The sequence below is a fragment of the Arvicola amphibius genome, chromosome 18, assembly GCF_903992535.2.
Source record: "Arvicola amphibius chromosome 18, mArvAmp1.2, whole genome shotgun sequence".
In the NCBI taxonomy this organism is placed as follows: domain Eukaryota; kingdom Metazoa; phylum Chordata; class Mammalia; order Rodentia; family Cricetidae; genus Arvicola; species Arvicola amphibius.
The window spans coordinates 31,952,236-31,971,799 of record NC_052064.1 but is presented as its reverse complement, the minus strand read 5'-3'; the positions used below and the strand labels follow the sequence as shown (position 1 = coordinate 31,971,799).

Sequence of the window (19,564 nt, the reverse complement as noted above, 5' to 3'; positions counted from 1 at the left end):
ATCCTCTGAACTCAATGGAAAAAACAGAAACACAATCTAACTCTTAGATGATAATGGTTTCATCTATTTTGTATGATGATATTTAAGTATTCATCTAAGACTACGCCAATCTCAATACCCATTTATCCGAACAACTTAAATAGGATTATTTATAAATAAAGGTATGGAAATGACTAAAACCATCACCCTCCATAGAAAAAGCTGTGCTCGAAAGACTTTCCTCAAAAAGCCCCAGTGACTAATTGCGTGATTCTCAGATGTCGGAAGCCTGCAAGCCATCCCCGGGAGGTCAACGCTTTAACCTAACTGCTACTTTCTGTAACAAGAAGGCCAAGGAAGTTGTCTTTCTCCTCTGATCACGAGAAGTGGAATGTTCTTCTTGGATGCTGTCCTAGGCTTAACCTCTAAAATGTTTATGTGTCCAACAAGAAATAAGTAAGGGAAAAATAAAATGCGAGACCATTAAACCTAAGAGTAAGAAAAGTCCACAGACGCACTTGAAAAAGGACTGAGAGAAACTAGAAGAAAGGAACTCTTCAATCCTGCTTGCCAAGACAGTCGCCTAACTTGCATGGCTCGCCGCAAATGAAAAGCCGCGGCCAGAGTTAACACACAGAGCAATATCTGCCCGGGTGGGTATCTTATCCCATTATCAGGCCCATGGTGCCTTCTGCCCATCACAGAGGCTCACAAGCCTCTGTGCTGACGGAGGCGGGGGACACGGGGTGGGGTGGGGTGGGGGACGGACGGGACGGGGGAGGGTTGGAAAGGGGGGCGGGGGGACATGGGGGATGGAGGAAAGGGGACGGGACACAATTTGGCAGCCAAATCCCAGTTACTCAGGGGCAACAGCTGCTAGGAACTATCAAGAGGTGAACACAGATTCCCAGACAGAGCCAGGCCACTAAGATGCAGCAACCCTCCAAGCCTGGAAGCTGGGGCGCAGCGCAGGCAGGCCTTGTGGCTGCTGGGATTGGGCACTTGACAGAGAAAAGCACAGAAAGAAGAGGTTGAACTATAATCTAAATAATCACTATTTTATTGGGTTTTTCTATTAAGCCCAGGCTAAGAAATTAGCATAAGAAAATTCCCCAATACTAGGGAAGTCAAGAAGGCCTTCAGCAGAAATGCAAAACCCCCACAGAAGGTCCCCTTCCTAAATGAGAGGACTTCTTTCTTTCTTTTTCTGCAAACAGGACCTTGACATGTATAGGCCTTATCTTCCTACAGCCATGTGGCACAGGCTAGCCTGAAACTCACTATAAAAGCTGAGGCTAGCATCAAACTCATGGCAATTCTCCTGTCTCAGCCTCCAGAGTCCTGAGGTTATAGGGCTGCACCATTATCTCCAGCTGGAAAAGTAATTATCTCTTGCTGAAGGGAAACTCATGTATCAGTTAGCATGAGCAAAATTACAATCAAATGTAGCACAAATAATAAAAACCCAGAGACAGATATTGGGGTTCAACCTGAAGATCAGCCAACCACTAGAGAACCCTTTTTTAAAATTTATTAGATTTTTTAAAAATACCAATCCAAGTTCCCAATCCCTTCCCTCCTCCCAATCCCTCCATACATCCTCCCACCCCACCCCCAAGCCAATTTTCAGAGAGGGTAAGGCACATTGCTTTGTGGAGGTCCAAGGCCCTCCCTACTATATCTAGGCTGAGCAAGGTATCCATCCAAAGAGAATAGGACCTTTTATGGCTACCAGATCTCCAGACCAAAGGGCAAGATCCCTGTCTCCAGGAATCCTCAGACTCCAGCTTCACTGAGTTCCTGTCTCTTCCCCTTTATATTCCTCTCTCCACCCAGCCATATTGCTCCTGTCTCCACCTCCCTAGTATAGTATTAAAGGCGTGGGATCACCTTTGTGTGAACTCTGTTTCTCTTTTAGGCAGATTCAGTCTAATATAGCCCAGGGTGGCCTTGAAGCTGGTTTGCCTCCAGAGTCTTGGGATTAAAGATGTGTGCCATCATTCCCTGGCCTCTAGAGTCTTATCTTTGCCCTCTGATCTTCAGAAAAGCTTTATTTTGGTGTGTGTGGGGGGTCCTTCTGTCTATGTATTGCTTTATTGGTTAATGAATAAAGAACTGCTTTGAGCCTATGGCAGGGAAGAACAGAAACGAGGCGGGGAAAGCTAGGCTGTATGCTGGGAGGAAGAAGGCAGAGACAGAGAGAAGCCATGGAGCCACCGGAGAGAGATGCCAGTCGGAACTTTAGCCGGAAAGCCACAGCCATGTGATAATACACAGATTAATAGAAATGGATTAAATTAAGATGTAAGAGTTAACCAATAAGAAGTTAGAGCTAATGGGCCAAGAAGTGATTTAATTAATACAGTTTCTGTGTGATTATTTTGGGTCTAAGCTAGCCGGGCAGCCAGGAACCAACAAGAGGCCTCTCTCCTCTAACATTATTTATTAAAACACAAATAATATACCACTATATTTTCCCCTTTTAGTCTAAAATAAAAAGAAGGCTATAACTAATATAAGAAAAACTATATGTAATAAGTCAAGTACAAATAAAGGGCCCTTGCTCCTCTTGAAGAAGCCAGGGGGTTTGGTTCCCAGAACTCACAAGGCAATTTAACAGCCTTTGGTAACTCCAGTTCCAAAGGAGTCTAGTGACCTCTTCTGGCTTCCTTGGACACTGCAGGCATGCGGTGCACATACACAACATGCAGTACAAAACAAAACACATAAAATAAAAATAAATAAACCCTTTAACAATTAAAACCACCACAACAATAGACAAAGCAGAACGCAAATCCTCGGGGCCTGCATCTGAGAGCCTACATGAGTGTGCTCAGGGGGGTTGCAGGAGATAAGGGTTTTTCTGCAGTTCTACAGGCCAGCTTCATAGCCTAGTGCACAGCAAGTGTGCCCCCCCAAAGTCATTTGATGATATCTGCTTTGGGTCGTCATCCCCCAGTAGTAGCTCTGGGATCTGGTGGACAGTGGCTAGGATGCTGTTGGACATCCAACAATCTCCCATCTCCCTCAGATCAAGGATGAGGCATCTCTCCCATACCATAGCACTGAGTCCAAGAAACCCCCTAAATTTTCAGTTCCCAAACTGACTGAGTCTTTCTGTGATGTATCAATGTCTTCTAATTTAAATGTTCCATGCTAGAGACTGTCTCATGAGGTAGATTGCCCTCCCTTCTGAGGCTCTACATCTGTGCTGTTGCACACTCGTGATCCCAGTGTCAAGGACACAGAGGCAGGGGGATGGCTGGGCTCACTGGTGAGAGTTCCAGGGCAGCGGGAGACATCCATATCTCAAATAAAACAAGGTGCTAGTTAATCTGAAAACAAAACAAAACTCTTGCTACAGTGTCCCTAGAGATGCAGCATGAAGCACAGAAATAACCACCTCCTCAAATGCACAACCGGTGTAAGAAATTAGGAGAAATTACAGCGGGCCCAAAAGAAAGCAGTTTAAAAACTATAGTACTAATCACCGTATATTATCATATCACACAGATAACATATGTAGGAATGACCCACACAAAAGCTATGCAAGACCTTAATGGAACAAAACATGCATTATTAAAAAGACATTACCGAAGACCCAGATAAGTGGAGAGCCATACTTTATTCATGAGTAGGAAGATTCAGAATAATAAAAATCTTAACTCCTGGGGCTGGAGAGATGGCTCAGAGGCGAAGAGCGCTGTCTGCCCTTCCAGAGGTCCTGGGTTCTATTCCTGGCACCCACATGGTGGCTCGCAATCAGCTGCCACTCCAGTTCCTTTGTGTGTATGTAGACAGAGAGACCTTAGAACGAACATTCCTGAAGCCTTCCCGAAAGGACAGGGCAGATTTTACTGGTTCAGATGACAACATGGACTTTGGGGTAGCTGTAGGAGTTTGTTTGTTTGTTTGTTTGTTTGTTTTATTTCTTTTGAAACAAGAGACTCCTGTAGCCCAGGATATCCTTGAAGCTGCTGGGATTACAGGGTCAGGCCACTACACCTGGGATTTTGCTTGTTTTGGTCCTTCATTTCTTTGTTTTTTGAGACGAGGGTCTCATGACGTAGTTCCCCCAGATCTCACTCACTATACAGACCAGGCTGGCCTTGCCTGCCTCTGCCTCCCAAGTGCTGGCGTTAAAGGCGTGAGCCACTAGGCCCAGCACCAAGCCTGATTTTAAGCAGGGCTGGTGACTGAAGCCAGAACTTCAGGCATGCTGGGCACACTCCACAATGGAGCCACATTCTAGACCAGTCTTTAAAGCTCAATACAAAGGCTCAGCATGTCCATCAGCAGCCAAGCCCACCTCTGGGGACTCCATTCAGAGCTCCACGCCCCCTCAGACAGGATGGTCACTCTCTCCTCGTTCCTGAGAGCACACAGGGCTGTCCAAGCTCTGATTCCTCCCTGCTCTACAAATTCCCAACCCTGATTGATCAACATCCTGTTGCTTAACCACGACCCTGTTTCAAACCTTACAGCTTCTATGCAAGACAGGAAAGGCAACTGGGCCTTTCAAAAATCCTAAAGGAATTCCCCTTCTTCAGGTGAAACGCCCCCTTGCCCATCTCCCCTTCTTTTCCACACCCACGTATTTTCCCGTTTGGTACACACGGTCCCTAACCTTGGCAACTGGAGGACGGAAAACCTAAACCCAGTCTCAGTTTCATTTCTGGAGGAAGACATGAGCTCATCGCAGTCGCTGCTTAAAACAGCGATGCAAGCTCAGAAAAGCAGACGAGGTCCCACAGAACATCGCTCCAGCCGCTGCACTGGGAATACGCTTAGGATTTCCAGCTGCCGGAAGAGGATCTAGCCCAAGCTTCCGGCAAAGGTCCCGGGGCTCACGGGCCACCCCGTCTAGACTGGGGCAGAGGCAGTCTGGTGGTCACTCGGCTTAGCCGCCTGTATCTGACTCACAGCCAGCACTTGGTATGCAAGGAATGAATGAGTGGGTTACATATGACAGTACCGGGAAATGACTTTACTTCCTTTTCTCTGAACTGGGCCTGAAACCGAATTCTCTGCCCAGAATCTTAAATTCCCTCACCTTCTGCCTCCTGGCATCATCCCAATCTCAGGTAAGCAAGCGAGCTAGGCATTCCCAGAACTTTTTTCATTTTTGTACCAACATTTCTATATGGTAATAGTCTGCCCTAGGCTAACTGGGAGGGGGGGCTGGTCACCCTGTACCCCGTATTCAGATCCTGAGTCTCTCCCACACTCAGATCTAGAGCAGCAGAAAGCTGAATGGGAGAGGAGAGGCTTAACCAAAACTAAGGATTAAACCTACCATTTTGTAAGCTAATTAAAATATATGATTTTTATAGCATTTGATCAGATACTCAGCATAGGTGAATAATTCTTCTTAGAGGCCAGAAGTCAATGTACTTGTTATAAAATATAACACGCACACGCACACACTCACACGCACACACGCACACACTCACGTGCACTTGTGCACACACACGTGCATGCACACACGCACAATAAGTAGACATCACAGCAGGAAGCTGAGGAAAGAGAATCACACAGCACAACTTCCTCTTTTCACACCCCCAGAGAAGACGCCAGTCTTCACAGTCCTCCCCAGTCCTCCCTCCCCTTTCCAGGGGCAGTGCTCCTTAGCTCATACGAGGCTCCTCCACCTTAAACAGTAACCATCACAAAGATGCTGGGCCTGAGTCCCCTCCACCAAAGATCCCGTCCCCTTATCTCCTTTCACACAGAGCTAGGACCCTGTGAGGAATTAGGCTGCACTTGGGCTCAGTTTCTTCAACTTTGACTCCACCTGGACCTCATCCCCACAATGCCGCTTAAGTGCTCCTCACACTGGACCCTCATCCCCACAGTGCCGCTTAGTGCTCCTCACGCTGGACCCTCATCCCCACAGTGCTGCTTAGTGCTCCTCACACTGGACCCTCATCCCCACAGTGCCGCTTAGTGCTCCTCACGCTGGACCCTCATCCCCACAGTGCTGCTTAGTGCTCTTCGCACTGGCATCTAGAACAGAAGAAGGAAAACCCAATGATGCTGAAGCAGTTTTTATTATGCAAAATTCTAATAATTTTCTTACCATAGACTTGAGTGTTTCTGTTGACTTTTTTAATGTTGCACCGTATATTATTCACCTTGGTTATTGAATTTTGAAGCCCCCTCCTCTCTAACAAATTGTGTTGGGAAGTGAATACCTACATTTGCCTTCCCCTGCCCAGTCTTGACAGTACTGCGAGGCCTCTGTGACCTCATAGCTGTCCCATTCAAGGGCTCTGAGAGGTTCTCTTCACTCAGCTACCTTCTGAGCGTGAATCTAAAGGAAAGGAACTTAGCACCTCGTAAGGATATGAGTACTAGGGCTGGAGAGATGGCTCAGTGGTTGGGAGCACTTGCTGCTCTTCCAGAGGACCTGGGCTCAGTGCCCAGCAACCACATGGAGGATCACAACCATCTATGACTCCAGTTCCACCCTCTTTTGACCTCTTGGGGCACAAGGCATGCCTGTGGTACACAGAGACATCTGTAGGCAAAACCTCATACACATACATTTTTAAACAAATACTAGAAGACATCAGCACCCCAGTGCACTGCAACCATATTGCAAACAAGATATAAAATCAGCTTAGGTGTCAAAGGATGAGAAGATAAAATGTTATATCTCATAACATACGTAGGTGTGCAACTATACCAATGAATACAACTTACATATGCGTGTGTATATATACACCAATGAATATAAAATGTGTGTGTGTTTACCATTGGATATAACATATGTGTGCGCTTGTACGCCATTGAATATTATTCAGCCTCAAAAGAGTGCCAATTCTGCCGCTTGCCACGTGGGACTCAGAGGACAGAATGTGACATAAAATTAGAAAAACATGGGGAAAAAAGTCTGCATGGCTTCACTTACATGCAGCATCTAATTTTTTTTTTTTTGGTTTTTCAAGACAGAGTTTCTCTGTGGCTTTGGAGCCTGTCCTGGAACTAGCTCTTGTAGACCAGGCTGGCCTTGAACTCACAGAGATCCGCCTGCCTCTACCTCCCGAGTGCTGGGATTAAAGGCGTGCGCCACCACCGCCCGGCTCTAATTTTTTTTTTTTTAAATCACACGTACGGAGGTGGAGAATAAACAGTGGTTACCAGGTCCAAGGGTGAGACAGGAAGTGGGGAGGTATTAGGCCAAAGGATATAGTCACAAACAGGCAGGATGAGCAAGAGAAAGACTGAACTACAGTCTGGGAACTATAACTAGTTCCTTGTTCTCAGGATTTTTTTTTTTTGCTCAAGGTGTTCTGCGCTGAAAACGTTTGCTAGAAGCGTATTATATTTAGGATTTCTGCTACTGAGTAGATTTAGAACTACTCTTGCCACAGAGGGGCAGCTAGGCGAGGCAATGGGCCTGTCCGTCTGTCCCACTACCCAAGTGTTCTACTGTGTAACTGTCTTAAATATATGTGTTTTAAATATACACCAGAACACATAACTAAAAAGAAGTCTTCGTGTGTTTGCTCTGCTCCACCAGATACTGTCAATTTCTCCTTCAAGCTCTTTCCCCGGACACCCCTCTCCACTATTTCTATCCAAGCCTATTCTGGTCCTACCCTTCCCAGAACCCTCTGTACCCGCTCCCTAAATTCTTCCTAAAGGACTCATTCAACCCCTGGCCTCTGACTTTAAGCTGCGTGCATCCATATTTAGTCAGAATGAACTTGCAGAAGCTCTGGTTCATGCTTGAGAATCTCTTAATTTAAATCTTTCCGCGACAGCTCTTCTCCCACGGCAGGCCCCCATATCGTCTGCATAAGGCTACGCCTGGTGTCTGCCCTCATCTTTAGCTGGGTCCAACACACAGGGCCTTAATTAAACCTCAGCAAGTGTCTTCCATGAGCCTCTACCTTGATTACACTTTTTCCATCTGTCTGCACAGCAAAGCCCATCTTAACTTGCGAGACCCAGACGAATTCCTCCTAGTGCGCAAATCTTTCCTGGAAGGGACCACACAGGTGTGGTCGGTAACTCCCTTGTATCATCCTCCATCGTAGAGGTGGAGGATGGGACTAGTTTCCAGCCAATCGCTTAATACACCCCCTGCTGGCATCTAGCATTAGCCGGAAAAGGTAACTTTGGTCAGGCGTCTCCAACTGATTCACAGAGCCTACCAAACGTCTCGTGTCCATAATACAAAATGTTCCCGTCAGTCACACAGCAACCAGTGGGACCGGTTAGCTTCCTGGGACATACTGAATCTGTTATTCGCCTTCCGGCCGAAGCAAGGCGGGGCCGTAGCAACAACAGCAAAGCCACCTCCATGGAGGCACAGCGTGAAAACTATTACAGGATCATGGTGACTTAGGCAGTCACACGTGAAGCCTATCTTGCCCGGGGCAGAGAGCATCTGTAAACTCTGCACCCAAGAAGCTGGAGACAAGAATGCAAAGTACAAGTCTGCAGTCCTCACCCAGAGAGGAAGCCAGACACAGAGCAAGCAAGATGTGACTGCCTCCCCAATAAAGGTACCAAGCCATGAGGCTAACACAGACAAGAATTATGGGCTAACATAAGAGTTAATAAGAAGCCTGAACTAATAGGCCAACCAGTTTATAATTAATGTAGACCTCTGTGTGTTTTCTTTGGGACTTGGTGGGACAAAAAAATCTCAGTCAACAAATGGTGCCCACATGGACATCTGCATCCACATAAAGCTTGAGAGAGCCTGGGAATTAATTCTAGACAGAAAAGAATAGAGTTAAGCACGGCTTATTGATAGCATTTTCTCAGCTGGGCTCTGCTTGCTAGAGGCAAGCGCTCTCACTTAAGAGAGACTTCCTGACTCAGCTTTAGCTGCAAAACCTTGCAGCTTTTTTAAGAGGTCCTGCCACAAAACACTTAAATGGTGTTGATGAAAAGCCGACTGCATGCTTTTTGGTGGGGGCAGGGAACTTGAAATGCCACAGAGTTGTGGTAATAAACATGGCTCCGGCCGGTACCTCCACCATTAGACTAGACTCTCAGAAAGCTAAGGAATGGACTGGATCCAGCCATCAAAGCCACGGCTTTAATCCTAGCCATATTGCTGGGCAAATTAAAGACTCACGTGGTCAGAAAAAGAGAGATATACAGTAAAGATAGATTCAAAGACAAAGAAAACCTCTAAATGGTTTACAGTGTGTTTAAAAATATATGCAGCCTTGGGAGAGAAAAGAAAAAGGTTAAAATCCTTAAAATAAAAAAAAAAAGAACACGAAGTTATTAAGGTCGGAGGAGTCTGCAAGACTCTGGACGATGAATGCAACGCGGGCCTCTCATAGCGCTATGCACGTTCACCCTGAATGTCACGACCCATCCTTTCCCTCCGTTTGTGCCCGGGACCCATAGATGGTGGCAAGCAGAATAGCTACTACAATAAACTTACCTTCCTGCCCCGGCTGTGGGCATTTTAAATAGAAGGTATCCCTCAAATGCCACCTTCCACCCCTTCTCAAGTTAGTCAATGAGGGTGTGCAATACTCATCCTGGGACTCCCAGTTGGTGGTGCTACAGATACACATTAAAACATAGTCCAGAAGACCATTGGCTGGGGCCAAATAATGAACCCATGATAATTTGGGATGTTACGAGCCGTGATCATTATCAGTGATACAACATGCACTAAAAATTATTTGGCTTCACAAGCAACACATTTCACGCATACAATGTTGCCCACAAATGATAAGAGGTCCCAATTATGAAATTGGACACAAATGTAAGAGGTGTATTTTATTTTTTTTTTTTTTTTTTGGTTTTTCAAGACAGGGTTTCTCTGTGGCTTTGGAGCCTGTCCTGGAACTAGCTCTTGTAGACCAGGCTGGTCTCGAACTCACAGAGATCCGCCTGCCTCTGCCTCCCGAGTGCTGGGATTAAAGGCGTGCGCCACCACCGCCCGGCAAGAGGTGTATTTTATACACTGCTTTGGGAGTGTCTCTTCCAAACTTCCCATGTTGTCAAGGTAAGAGAAGCACCAAGTAGGGGGTCTTTAAAGTCAAGCCTGGTGACACAGACCTGCAATCCCAGCCACCTAGGAAGTTGAGGCAGAAGAACTGAAAGCTCAAGACCTGACTGGGACTTACTGAGTTCAAGTCCAGCCTGGGCAACTTGGTGAGACCATCTTAAAAAGTAGAAACAGAGCTAGGGCTTTAGCGGTGGCAGAGCACTTGTTTAGCGTGTGTGAAGCCCCAAATTCAATGCTACAAACAAAAAAATAAGGTGGGAGCCAGGCGGCGGTGGCGCAAGCCTTTAATCCCAGCACTCGGGAGGCAGAGGCAGGCGGATCTCTGTGAGATCGAGTCTAGCCTGGCCTACAGAGCAAGTTCCAGGATAGATAGGCCTGTTACACAGAGAAACCCTGTCTAAAAAAAAAACTTTAAAAATAAAATTAAAAAAGAAAGTGGAGACTTCAAGAAGTGATGTTGTGGAATAATATTTTTGTACACTGTGAAAATGTGTCGCTCGGATTGGTTTAACAAAAAGCGGGACAGCCAATAGAGAGTCAGGATTTTCAGAGCATAGAGGATGCTAGGAAGAAGGGCAAAGATGCCGAGAATCACCAGACAGACATAGAAGAAGCAAGACGTGGAGATGAGGTAACAAGCCATGAGTCTCAGGACAGCACATAAATCAGCAGAAACGGGTTAATTTAAGTTATAAGAGCTAGTTAGAAACAAGCCTAAGCTACAGGCTGAGCTTTTGTGAGTAATAAGAAGTTTCTGTGTGGTTTACTTGAACACTGGCTTGTGGGACAGAAAAGTCCACCTACAAAGTGGGGACACCAGAATTTGGACATAAAGGCAGAAAGGCCTTCTAGCTGGATCCAGAAACATGAACAGAGTCGCTAGGAGCAACGAAATGGAATCCAGTTGGTGGGAGTGGCCTGCGCCATCCTAACCAAAGTGAAATGTTGCTGGGGCAAACTTTTCATACCCGGCCGAAGCACTAGGTATATCCTCCTACTTCTGTGCGTTACCCACAATCCAGCTCCAAATACCTCCGGGCTACCCCTGCATAGGTGCCGCCACAGAAGGCTCCCTGGCCCATCTCAGCATCAGGCTGAAATTCTGCATCTTTCGAGCTCTCTTCCATAACTGTCCTGGTCCCCGATCTGGACCTTCGCAGCAGTGTTTGCTGACTTCCGGCATTTATTTTATACTACACAGGAGTTAGTCCGAGCTAGACAAGCGCCCGCCTTCCGTCCATTGTGTGGTAGGCCCTAGGCAGGCATCCAGACACGTGACCACACGGCTGCAGCAGATAGGCACACATGGAATGTCGTGGTCCCTCTGCAAGCGATACTCATGGAATTGGTGCCATGACAGGGTATGGTATGTGGACCCCCAGGGACGTTGCCTTTGACTCTTCTATACTGCATGAAATGACCACAGGGTTGTGTGAGGGAAATCATATGATTATATGATTTAAGATAGGGTTTCTCTGTGTTACACCTCTGGCTGTCCTGAAACTCTCTTTGCAGATCAGGCTGGTCTCGAACTCACAGAGATCCGCCCGCCTCTGCTCCCTGAGTGCTGGGATTAAAGGCATGCGGCACCACCGCCTGGCACAAAGAAAACTTTTTATAATTAGAAAAAAAATCTATAGTGGGCGTGGTCGTAGGCAGAACCTGTAAGCTGGTAAGACCCCCTCCCCTTAAAGAGGAAGACAGTGTCCGCACCAAAGCTCACCAAATATCATCTGGCCTTTCAGTAAAAGGGCCAACCAATCCTCCGGACATTTCAATAAAAATGTACCCTCTGTACTGACTCTGGATAAACTGTCCTTTCCAAAACTCTTAAAATTTATGTACCAGAATCTTCATTTGTCCAGTGTCAAACCCAGTTTTCTATATGTGGGATAGTTTTTTTAAAGTGCCTTTTAAAAAAGTGTGTGTTTTGTTTGTTTGTTGTTTGTTTGAGTAGGGTCTCTCTACAAAGCCATGGCTATCCTGGAACTCACTCTGTAGACCAAGATATCCTCAAACTCAAAGAGATCCGCCTGCTTCTATCGCCCATGTGCTGGGATTAAAGGCATGCGCCACCATACTCAGCAAAGGTGTATAAAATTTAAAGCATTATTTTTCCAAATAGGACAGCAGTTTGATATCGTCAGAACTACTACCCTCTTGTATATGGTGGTGCCAATTAAAAACACAATCACCCACAAACAGTTACAGTATTCCCTTGCTTGGTTGGGGAAAGTCAGAGGGCAAGGATTTGCTCCATTTATAAATGACAAAGCTTCAGTTTCCTTGGCAGAGGGGAAAAAAAAAAAAAAAAAAAAAAAAACAGGCCAAACTGCTCAGTGTAGGCAAAATTTCAAATTTTAATGCTTTGGTAAAACCTGAGTTCAGAAACCAAATCTCATTTTTAAGGAACACAAAGGGAAAAGGGGTGGCCGGGCCTTGTCTGTGGGTGCTGCTGTTTTACTTATCTAACCCATGTGGGGTGAGGGCAGAGGAATCACACCGCAGTCAGGAAGAACCACATTCTTTCTCACAGCCTGGTAATAGGCACTTGCAAATCCAGCGCTTGCAGGGCTGAGGCAGAAGAACAGCAGGTTCGAGGCCAACCTGGGCTGGGCCACATACTGACGCTGTCTTTAAAAAATAAGGCAAGCATACAAAGGTGAGCTAAGAAACAACCCTAAATGCCTGAGAGAATAGAGCAATAATAGTTAGCAGATTTGAAGCTTGGCTTGAATCAAAATTTCAGCCAGGCAAACACATTTGATCCGTTACACGGATTCTCTAGAACTTTAGCAGACAGACCAGTTTGAAAACTAAAGTCACGCATATGACAAGGATATAAAGCTTCCAAAATGTCTTCCACTGTAGATCTTTTTTTTCTAATTATAAAAAGTTTTCTTTGTGCCAGGCGGTGGTGCCGCACGCCTTTAATCCCAGCACTCAGGGAGCAGAGGCGGGCGGATCTCTGTGAGTTCGAGACCAGCCTGATCTGCAAAAGGAGTTTCAGGACAGCCAGAGGTGTAACACAGAGAAACCCTATCTTAAAAAACAGAGGGAGGAGTGAGGGAGGGAGGGAGGGAGAGAGAGAGAGAGAGAGAGAGAGAGAGAGAGAGAGAGAGAGAGAGAGAGAGAGAGAGAGAGAGAGAAAGAGAGAGAGAGAGAGAAAGAGAGACTTTGAAATGAACAAAATAAAATAAAACAAAAACCTCCCATCTGCCTCATCTTGTCTTGTCCTCCTTGATACTCTTACCGGCCCTGATTTCTCATCTGTCTGCTTCTTTAAGATTCTCTGATGTCCTGAGAACAACCCAGGTTAAAGAGAGACTTAATCTAGGCTGAATGATGGCCAGCTTGTTTGTGGAGAGCCTAGGCAGAGGGGAATAGCATCACTTCTCCGGGGTACAGCTTTGTGCTATCTATATAAAACGCCCCTGTTCCCACCACAGCATTTTAATGGGTTCCCCAGGGCTTGGCTTTGGCTTTCTGTCAGATTAAAATAGCAATGCCTTGGGGTTAAAGCAGAGCACAAATCAGGCAGAAAACTTGGGTTGTGGTTTCAGCAGTCAACCAGGTCAGTGTTCTGCACCTAACTTTTGACTGCTTCGGGTTTTCCTAATCAGAAGGGGAGTTAAGACAGCAGAGGGAGACGTAAGTACACTTTCATTCTGAATCCGGCAAGGAAGATGTGACCGTTCAGGAGGCTTTGGTGGGCTCCCTAATGCCTGGAGGTGTTTGAGCAAGAGGTCTGTCAGGTACCTGTCCTTTAAAACAAAGATCTGACTGATTTTAAAAACCACCTGTCAGTCAAATATGGTAGTACACTCCTGTAATTAGAGAGGTGGAGGCAGGAGGATCAGGGGCTCAAGGGTGGTCCAGGCTCCAGGAGATTTGATTACAAACGAGCTACTATTGAAAGCAACAAAAAAAATAGGTTACTATTTTTTTAAGACCACAGATGTATAAAGGCAAAAGAAGTTGTGTTTTTTTTTTTTTTTGTTTAAAAAAAAAAAGCAGAAGCAATTATTTCATAGGTAGAAGAACCTCTGGTTCCCACTTAGGAAATCAGGTCATTAAAGGAAGTCATTTACCCCAAAACAAGCCTTGGAAGAAGTAATTTAAATGGCAGGAATTTTCAATTACAACAGAGAACGGAGGTATTAGATACAGATCAAGAACACTGATGCACCTGGGTAAGTGATTCATGCCAGTAGTCTTAGCAGAAGGGAAGCTGAGGCAGGAGGGTTTGGAGAATTCCGGCCCAACCTGTGCTGCCTGGTGACACCCAGGCCATCCTAGGCTATGGTGAGCTGTCGTCTTTAACTACATTCTTCACCTGAAGTGCTCCCTGCAGAAGACACAAGCTTGAGCACATGGTGAACCTGCCACCAAGCTGGCAGAACTTAACTCTTCCAAGGGACACAACCAGAGAAAACCCAGATAGAGGGGAAAACGACAAAGCCAAGGGGCTGTTGAGTTTTCTTTGTTTTCTGGCATTAAACGGCCAAACAAAGAAAAAGTGGCCGTGAGGGCAGATCATCAAATCAGCGTAAATGCAGAATAAGGTACCAAGAGCACCAGGGCACGATTTACCTCGGAAGAAAGGCTCCAAGCACACAAATAACTCAAGCGTGACACAAATGAAGAAATTATTCCCCAAAGCTAAGAATTAAAGAGGGAGGGGGAGAATCAGGGTAAATGAAACAACCTGCAGAGATTCACATTCTCAAGCGACCACTGTGCAGAGATGGGAACAGGGAGGGGCGCTAGAATGGGAGAAGCAGAAATGACCATCCCACAAACATCAATTCTGAAAGACACGGTGGAGAAAGACCATCATACAAAAATAAGCGGGGAGGTTGGGGGGGGAATACACATTTTAAAAATCAAACAGACTGTAATTGAGCATAGCAATGTGTAAAAGACAACCAGCAGCCTTTGGCTGTCTCTAAGGAATGCACTCATGGGGCGGGGAGGGGACGGGGCGGGGGTAGGGCCAGGGGAGTAGGGTCTATAGATACTTTGTAAGCCCTAAACCCAGGAACTTGCCCAAAAGGTTTGGTATATTAAAATGCAAAGTACGAAGTGAAATCCCGTGCTAGGGGGCAAGACAGTGACCCCAGCTTGTTAAAGGTGGGGGGCACTCCTATAGGTAGGGTGTCAAGTCTGGGGTCAGCTAGGGCATTACAACAGATTTAAGAAAAACAGAAGTTCTTTGAAGATAGGAAGGCCCCTGGGCCAAGCCCCCATTGCTGTATAGTGTCCAGCAGGCTTCTTCCCAGCGCAAGCTGACCTTGGACTTTGTCCAGACAGCCTCTACACTGAGGTTACAGAAAACAAAAAACAAAACCAAGAACCGCGTCCAGGACTTCGCTCCATCCAGGTCAGTTCATTGGATTAACAAGCAGGCATTTGTGTCCAGTAACAAGTTTAATTTAATCAGTCTTTGGCCCCTCTCCAAGACAGAACCAACCTTGTATTTAAAAGGTGCCACAAATCTGGAGGCGCTGTGGGTGGGTCCCCAAAAGAACTCAGAAGGGACCAAGGATGGAAGACGGAAATGAACCCTTTCCTGATTAACCAGGGAGCAGCTCCCCCAATGCCCGCAGTCCCTGGGGAAAGATCAGAATAGGAGGGAATGAACAGCTCGGTTTACTCACGCCGGGCGATCGCCGGCTCCCCACACTCAACAGTGGTTCAGAATGCCGCCTGCCCACGCCGGAGACCTCCAGAAAACTGGACTGAAAGAGATACTGGGAAGAACACAGACATCGGGACGCAGCCTCTCCAGCTGGAAAGTCGGCCTGCACAGCTGGCACCAGCTGCTAGCCAGGTGACGTGGACCAGCAAGTCCAACAGGTCCACGACCGCTGGTACCCGCCCAGCGAAAAGGACATCGCCCCCTTCCAACAACCAAAGACAAGGGCTCCGGGGAGATGTGAGCGGAGGCCCCCGGACCACAAAAGACTGAGCCAAGCCGTGCTGGAGCCCAAGACCTTCACAAGAAGGCCCTGGAAAGTGCAAAAAAAGTCACAAAACTAAACCCACTTCCGCTTCTGTGGGCGGAACCGACGAGCCAAGGTTCCAAAACCCTTATCCTCCCCTCCCCCCCCCCCCCCCCCCCCCCGTGGGGACGCCTACTGGTTTAGGTTTGCAAGTGATGACGTGCTCAAACAAGCTCAAATGTCACCCAAAACAAAGTACAACATAAAACCTGCAGAAAAAGAAGCTGAGTGTTGAGCACGCCAGCCCCCCCTTTCCTTTCCTTTTCTTTCCTTTTTCTCTTTCTCTTTCTTTCTTTCTTTCTTTCTTTCTTTCTTTTTTGCGAGGTGTTGCTAAGGAGGGAAGGTCACGGATTGCGAGCCATCTTGAGCTACCCAGTAAGACCCAGTTAAAAAATGAAAAATCCATTTTACCAAGCCATTCAACACAAAAGGTACAGGTAAAAGAATTGTTGACCAAAAAGAAAGTTCCTGTAAGGAAAACATTCAGAATTCACTTAACAGTTAGCCAGGACAAGCGTAAAGGTTCTTCCAGGCTCAATTTTTGCTGGGGCCCTTTCAAGTTTAACTAGAATCTGATCCCTTTGATGGAGAATCCCACGGATAATTGCCCAACTCTGTTCTAGGTCAAGGCGCCCCGGCTGGCTAAGCCTCTGTCAAATAGCCTGCTGGTGCAATCCTCCCCTTCCAGCTAACTCTGCTCATCTTACTGTCAAATTACTTGTTTAAGCAAAGCGCCAACACCCCCACCCCACCACCAGCTGCCAAGTGAGAGAGAAGCTAAGACACGGTTTCTGCCTTCAAAAACCCCATGCTCTGGACATTGGGAACTACCCTGAGGTCGTGAATGTCTAAAGTGTAGTCCCAGATGGCTGGGATGAAGACTTTTCAGTTGGCTACAGACTGTGGCTGCCTGGACTGCCAGCAACAGCGACCAACAGCCTGCAAGCCTTAATCCTAGCAACGCAATCAGGAGGCAGAGGCAGGTGGACAGATAGATACCTGTGAGTTCACAGATGACCAGGACAACATAGCCTTGTCTCAGAAAGCCAAAACATAAAAAAAAAACAATAATTTGCTTACAAATTTGTGATACTGTTGTTCCCGGTATGGGAGAGCTGAACCTTTTGTTCAGAGCCTTTTTTAAACCATAGGTGGTGGTGTGTGTGTGGGGGGGAGTCATGTTCTTTCTCATTTAAGACTATCCCCGTTAGTCAAGGTCTGACTTATGCGACCCCCTCCTGGCCCTACCCTTCTTACTGTAGAAACAAAGGTTAACTAATAAAACCCGGAGGGATTTACTAGAGCTTGGATTTACTTCCAGTGAACACAGTGGCCTTTGTTCTATGGTGTTCCTTTGTTAATGTTCAAGCGAGCCTGCCCTCCCAAGCAAATCCAGACCTAGTTAAAAGAAAACATCTTGAAATAATCAAAGTTCTGCCAGTCTGAAGTTAGTGAGAAAAGAGTTAGTAGGGTCAGGCTTACTTTAACGGGTAGACAGATGGATAGATAGATGATAGATAGATAGATAGATAGATAGATAGATAGATAGATAGATAGATAGATGATAGATGGATGGATGGATGGATGGATGGATGGATGGACGGACGGACGGACAGAAGCACTGAATTCTCCATTCCCAGGGAAAGCGTTTCTTGTCAATAACGCTAAAGTGCGTTGGGAAAAGGCAGAGGCACTTCGCTGTGCTCTTGAAAGTAAAACAGAGCACTGGGTAAACTCTGTTGAGCACGCACACAAGGAAATGATCCCTTTCAACTTTTCAAAAGTTAGGACAGTTTAACTCCAGGAAATGAGTAATTCTCAAGACGTTTACGCAAGGCTATTGTAGCTCGACCAGCAAAGTTAATCTTCAGCTTTCCGCCCCGGGACGCAGGTGTGATCCCCCTGGGGTTCAAGAGAGCTCCCTCCTCTCCTCCGGATGCTCAAGAGTCCTTCAAGAGCTACTTCCCCGCGGGTCCCATCGCCTGAACACAACAGGCCACCTCGGGCTGGGGGCTGTCGCCTCTTGCGGCCGCCCTGCTGGGACCCGCACAGTGGGAAGGGGCGCAGGGCCACGGAGGTGGGGAGCCGCGCTGGGGGCGCACCGTCCAGGCCGGTGCCTGGCAGGCCGAGCCGGCGGAAGAACTGCAGTCCTCCCAGTTCCTCCCGTTGTCCCCAGTGCTTGCCAGAGCGCGACTCTCAGCGGCCTCCAGGGCCTAGCCAGGAGGCTCACAGCTGGGATGGGGGGGCGCGGTATCCCGGCCGCGCACAGCGCCGCAAGGAGCGAGTGTGGCGCGCGGGTTACACCGCGCAGGTCACGTACCCGTCTGCCTTAAGTGGCGGCTGGGGCGGCTCAGGTCGCAGGGACTTCACTCTGCGGACGTCGGATCTGCGGATCTGCGCAGACAAGATGGAGACACACGGAAACCGAAAGCGAGCGAGCGGACGTGGCGGGTGCGGCTCCCCTGACCTCCAGCCCGGATTGGGCCTTGACGCGCTGTGTGTGCTGGGGACCCAATTTAGGTCCTCTGCCCCTTGCTTGACTTTATAAAGACAATAAAAAAGGGCTTTGGATAGATTTGTATGTCACTTTTAATTTGTAGAAATGTTTAAAATGCAGGGAAAGAAAACACAAAATAGCAAACATCTTTATTTCTGTCACTCAGAACTGAACTTGTGTGCCGCTCTCATCCGGTGGAATCGCCCGCAGGGGGAGGGAATTGGTAACCCACAAGCCTTCTGCTCCCTTGCTGTGTTCTGTTTCCTTCTTATTATTCTTGTAGTTCCCCCTTGACTCCCAGGAAGTTTTCTAAGAAGAAGCCACACTTTTTTAACGGCTGGGATATTAACTATTGACTGATAAGTTGAATAGTGACTGTAATCTCATGATTTGGGAGGCAGAGGCAGAAGGATCAGGCATTTAAAGCCAGTCCGGGCTACCTAGCAAGCTCAGGGCCAGCTTGGGCTATATGAGATTCTGTCTAAAAAAACAAAGACATTGGCTAATAAATCATCTTTCTTTAGATTTAAAGAACCCAGAATGTCTGATAATCTTCATATAACACCAGAATCTTTATACCATGTACATCAGAATCATATAACACCCTTTTTCTTTCTTTTATCTATGAATTAAAAATTTTTTATGTATAACATATCTTGATTATATTCTCTCCCCTCACCAAACTCCTCCCAGATTCTCAGCACATCCCTACCCACCCAACTTCATGTTCTTTCTCTCTCCCCAAAATGACCCCAAAGCCAAAAAATATCAAAACAAATAAAAGCCAATAAGACAAAATAAAACAAAAGCAAAACACACGCAAACACGCGCGCGCACACACACACACACACGCATGCACGCACACACACACGTACATACACACACACATGTGCGCGCACAAACACACACATGAGGATTCAGCTGGGGGCTGATCCGAAGTGCAGTTAATATACACAGTAGGTACCAACTACACATAGCTTTGTGGCTAGGGGTGGGACTTTGTGTCCACTTCCCCTTCTCAGTACTGGAATTTTGTCTGTGTTGAGCCTATGTGGGTCTGTCCTGTGACTACTGTCAAAGCCTTCATGAATT

General features: G+C 46.8%; 1 protein-coding gene across 1 annotated transcript in view; it reads right to left on the bottom strand.

Moving 5' to 3' along the window:
• The window catches only part of Cflar (CASP8 and FADD like apoptosis regulator), a 45,705-nt gene extending 27,209 nt beyond the window's left edge, over window positions 1-18,496 (bottom strand). The window contains 1 exon segment of the mRNA XM_038315293.1: window positions 18,296-18,496. The gene's annotated coding sequence lies outside the window, so the exon portion shown is untranslated.
• Window positions 18,497-19,564: the final 1,068 nt, after the last annotated feature.